This window comes from Lygodium microphyllum, chromosome 16 (assembly GCF_053477565.2).
Source record: "Lygodium microphyllum isolate KBCC chromosome 16, Lygodium_microphyllum_v1.1.10, whole genome shotgun sequence".
Classification (NCBI taxonomy): domain Eukaryota; kingdom Viridiplantae; phylum Streptophyta; class Polypodiopsida; order Schizaeales; family Lygodiaceae; genus Lygodium; species Lygodium microphyllum.
In genome coordinates, this window is record NC_141150.1 from 141,321,374 (window position 1) to 141,326,426 (window position 5,053).

The 5,053-nt window shown below is 44.0% G+C and overlaps 1 pseudogene; it reads left to right on the forward strand.

The window, feature by feature from the left end:
* The first annotated feature begins 1,180 nt into the window (after nucleotides 1-1,180).
* LOC148023515 (putative pre-mRNA-splicing factor ATP-dependent RNA helicase DEAH5 pseudogene) lies at nucleotides 1,181-2,613 on the forward strand (annotated as a pseudogene).
* Nucleotides 2,614-5,053: the final 2,440 nt, after the last annotated feature.

The following is a 5,053-nucleotide window of genomic DNA, read 5'->3' on the forward strand; positions in this document are numbered from 1 at the left end:
AAGTTTCTCCTTCTCCTTCCATCCATACATATGTCTATTCTCCTTGCTCTACCCAAAGAAGATGAGGAGCTCTGATGGTTCTTGTAATATAATATGTAACATTTTTGATTAATTTTATCAATTTTCTTTTTTGACCTTTAAGGTGCTAAGATAGGTACATTACATCCACTCCCCCTTAGAGAAATCGAGATGTCCTCATCTCGAGAAAAACTAGTTTTAAGTTCTAAGACATGTGGGTTAGGACCCACTATGCTTCCGCTACGTATTCTAATTAAATACAATTGTGCAGACCTAATTAATTCTAAGTTTATTACAAAATACTAGCTCAAGAGTTGTTACATCAATAGATAGTATCAAAACAAGATATAAGTTATAGTAGACCCTAGTATTGGAGCTATACCCCTTGTTGTACTTAAGTTGCTCTTTCCATGGACTGTGCAGGGTTGGGTCTTCCTCTTCCGGCTGTTCAAGATGAGCTCTTACTGAGGCTGCCTGGTCATTTTTATGAAGGCATGCTATTTTGGGGGTGGTGTCATATTGGCGGCCACTTTTGGGACAGTTGGTTTGTTTTTGGAGGCCGGTGGCTACTATATATATATATATATATATATATATAGCCCACATAAGCCAAAAGTGGCTTGTTTTTTGAGGCCACTTTTGGTTAATTTTTGCTAATGTGGGCTATATATAGTAGCCCCTCTCCTTATTCCCACAAACTTCTTGTAGATTTTAGTACCCCAATCTCTGTCTCCTCTCTGACATTGATGCTGCCATTCATCTCAGCCCGATTTGGTACCCTCACTGACGCTTTGGGTTGTGTGCAGGAACTAGTCCACATCATTGTATTCATCTCCAGTGCAACATTTGTTTCTTTATTTTCTGCTCTCTCTCTCTCTCTCTCTCTCTCTCTCTCTCTTTTTATCTCTGTATTCATGTTCTTTCTTCCATTGCGCACTCTCACAAAACTAACTCGGCCATAACACAAGAAAATTAGCTCAACTATGTACATAATGGAAGAGTCTTCAACAAAACTTGGCTCTTTACGTTTAGTCTTTGCATTCCGTTTCACTGAGATGATGATAAAGCCTCCCCTATAACTCTTCAAGCAAACGGCTTCATCGTTGGTCATTCATGAGCCCAACCAATAAACTTACATCAAAATACAAAATACAAGTGTTCAATGCCATATCAAGGACCCAATCAGCTGCATGTGAGATGGGAGGCTAAACAGCTCATCGCACCTGGGGTTTTGGATGTGAGGGATTATCCTAACTGTGACCGAGATGGTGGCGGCTTGCTTTATCAAGATGAAGGTGCTGAAGAGGAACTTCAGATATGGCTGAATGAGGATGAGCCCGCATTCTTGAGAGGACAAACCCGGTACTCTATTGATGTGGCCCTTGTAAAAGATTGTGAAAATCCCAAATGGCTCTTTGCAAAGGGCTGTGATGACTCACTCTGCCTTGGCAAAAGAGAGAAGAGAGCTTCGAGAGCAACAACAAAGGACTATGCTGGACTCCATCCCCAAAGATTTGAATTGACCTTGGGTGGATCCAATGCCAGAGTCAGGGGAGAGGTGTTTGGTATAGGAGCTTTGTGGTGTTGGCCTTTCTACCTACGATATCCTTGAGTGGAAGAAGGATGTGTTTGGAAAGGCACCCACTTTTGGTCAGAGATCAAAGCTTTCAATTCAAGAACAGAGACAGAGTCTCCCCATCTATAAGTTAAAGGATGAACTGATCAAAGTAGTTCACGACAATCAAGTGCTAGCGGAGAATGAGGAGAGAGGTTCAGGTAAGACAACACATGTCATGCAGTACCTTGCGAAAGCAAGGTACACAACGAGAGGAAAAATTGGGTGCACCCAACCTCAAAGAGTTGCAGCAATGTCTGTTGCCAAGAGAGTAGCTGAAGAGTTTGGTTGCAAACTAGGGGAGGAGGTAGGATATGCCATCAGGTTTGACGATTGTATAGGACCTGAGACAGTAATAGAGTACATGACAGATGGTATGCTCTTTAGAGAGGTATTTGTTGATGAAAATCTTTCAGCTTATTTTGTGATCATGCTTGATGAGTCACATGAAAGGACGATACATACTGATGTGTTGTTTGGGCTATTAAAATGGTCGGTTAGTCGGCAACCTGACTTGCGTCTAATTGTTACATCAGCAACACTGGATGCTGAAAAGTTTTCAGGTTAATTTTTCAGCTGCAACAGTCCTGTAGATTCATCTGACTGAACTAGATGGGGATATACTGTTGTTCTTATCTGGCCAGGAAGAGATTGACACAGCCTGCCAGATTCCATATGAAAGGATGAAAGGGCTGGGCCCAGACGTTCCTAAGCTAATCATTCTCCTTGTCTATATTGCCCTCCCCAGTGAGTTGCAGACAAGAATTTTTGAGCCAGCTCCTTCGGCAACAAGGAAAGTGGTAGTAGCCACCAACATTGCTGAAGCCTTGTTGACAATTGATGGCATTTGTTGTGTAGTTGACCCAGGATTTGCAAAACAGAATGTCTACAATCCCAAGCTTGGTTTAGACTCCCTTGTCATGACACCCATTTCCCAAAGAGGTGACTTGGTGGCTGTCATTTTATTCTCAAAGAGGTGATGACTTTGCTTCTAGGCAGCATGATCTGGTGGCTGCAAAATTAATCCAGGAGAGGAGTTACTCAAAACGATCATTGCAGTGTTGTTATCCTATTGTTGTCAGTAACTAGACAGGGGTAGTGCCAATGCTTTGGTGTTGATAGCAGCATTCTTTCCCTTCCATGGCAGGGGTAGAGACAGGGACAGGGACAGGGAGAGGGACGGGGATAGGAATACCAAATGGAATGATTAGAAACATGACCACCATGACAGTTATGATAGGGCTGCTAAAGATCATTATAGGAACCATGACAAAAATGATGAGTTGGAGAGAGAGGAGATTGAGGCTTTAAGGGTGCCCCTAAAGAGGTAGAGCTTTTTGCTTTGTACCATGGCAGGGTTTCTAGAGTCATGGATAATGGCTGCTTCGTACAACTCTCCAGCTTTCATGCACGCAAAAAGGGTATTGTCCATGTTTCTCGAATTGCTTCGAGAATGATAGCTGATGCAAGACATGTGGTCAAACGAGATCAAGAAGTTTGGGTAAAGGTTGTTTCTATGACTAGGAAGGAACTTAGTGGGTGTGACCCCCTAGTGAGACCCGATGGCATCATGGAGGTGGCAAGAGGATGATGGTGGAGTATGGCAGGGCGGGGGGGCTGACGCACGCGATAGGGCCGAGGGGAGATGCCGAGCGGGGCCGAGGGCCGAGGGCAAGGGCCCAGGGCTGAAGGCAGGGGCTGAGGAAGATGGCAAGGCCGAGGGCCGAAGGCAGGGGCCGAGGGCTGAGGACACGGGGGCCGAAGGGCAGGGGCCGAGGGCCGAGGGCCGAGGCTGACGGGACCAAGGGCCAAAAGGGAGGGCCGAGGGCCGAGAGGTCGCGGGGCTCGGACAGGCCGAGATGTGACGGGTCAATGCGTGTGGAGCAGGGCCGACGATGACGGGTCGGAGGGGAAACGAATCGGCACGCGTCCCATGGCCGACCTGATCTGCTGACCTGTTCGACCTGATTTGCCACATGGCAGCTGACGTGGCATTGATGACATGGCTACTGACGTGGCACCTGCATAGTCGCCTGCTGACGTGGCAACACATCTGCTTCGCACACTTTAACACTCTCGAATGGCTGCCTGGCTGGAAAATACATATGTACACAGCCTGAATGAGGAAAATGCATGTCCAGGGGATGATCTCTAACAATAACCCAAGTGTCTAGTGATCAAGTATTTCATCTAGATCCAATAACCGTGTCATTTGGACACATACTTCTCAAGTTATGGCCAAAGGAGTGGTTATGGGACACTTGGACAGCAAGCTTGACAGGGAATTATTTGATGACCTTGTGCAAATGCGGAAAGGGATTGAACAATGCTCTCTTAAGGTTGACAAGTTTGTTGCTGAGACTACTTCACTTTTTGAGAAGTTTTCTCTTACAACTTCCCATGATCCCAATTCAACATGGTAAGCGGATCAGCAAGTTCCAATGCAAACTCCTACTTATGGGCATCACAATTGGGACTCATCTTTTTATGGTTATCAACATGAAGACTATCATGGGCAGCTTGTGCAAGTGGACATGGACAGTCATCTTTTACAGTGCTGAGCTACCAGAGTACTTTATCAAGAGCTTGCTCACCACCATCCATGCTGTCCTCCTCCCAAAGAAAGCCAGCAAGGATGAGCTCTCAAGTATAATAATAATAGAGGAAGATGATAATGGTTCTTCTCGACGCTCATTAAAATGGATGAGCTCTCCAAAGAGATGGGAGGCCTTTTCAAGTAATAGAGTAGATGGGATGCAACTTTTACTAGCTTTTATATTTGGTGACATCTTAGCTATCTAAACTTTAGTGCAAGTTGATAAGAAACATAGAAAGTTAGGAACACAAGACATATATAATCAAAATAACAATAATACATTGTGAAAAATTCAAACTTCTATTATATTGTGATTTTAAAAAATATTTGGAATATCTGACTAGCTTTAATTTAAAAAAACCCATAGAAGTTTTAATTATCAAAGGTGGCCCCATAATCTCACATAAACATCCACTGAAAATAAGCAAAATAAAGAGAATATGTAATATGTATGTGCAATGTAATATATTATGTAATATGTATGCGCAATGTGCATATGCCATGCAGTCTTGTAGATTATATTGAATATTCTACCTATATACACCCATATGAACCTTTTTTTTAAAGGTATAGGTACATCATACATGCATACATATGTGTACATCAGGGAGGGGGAGAGCGAGACCTTGTCCATTGTCGAGACTTGGCATGCTGCGCAGATGAAGTACCACAGGCTCGAAAAGGTCACCGTGGTGAGACCTTTTTTGACGTGGCATGCAAACTACAGTTCAACTAGGAGAGGCCCGATAACGGTGGGGAAATTCTGTGTTTCACCATTTCACAGTTCAACTGAGACACATGGCACAAGCAAAGGATGCCTATTA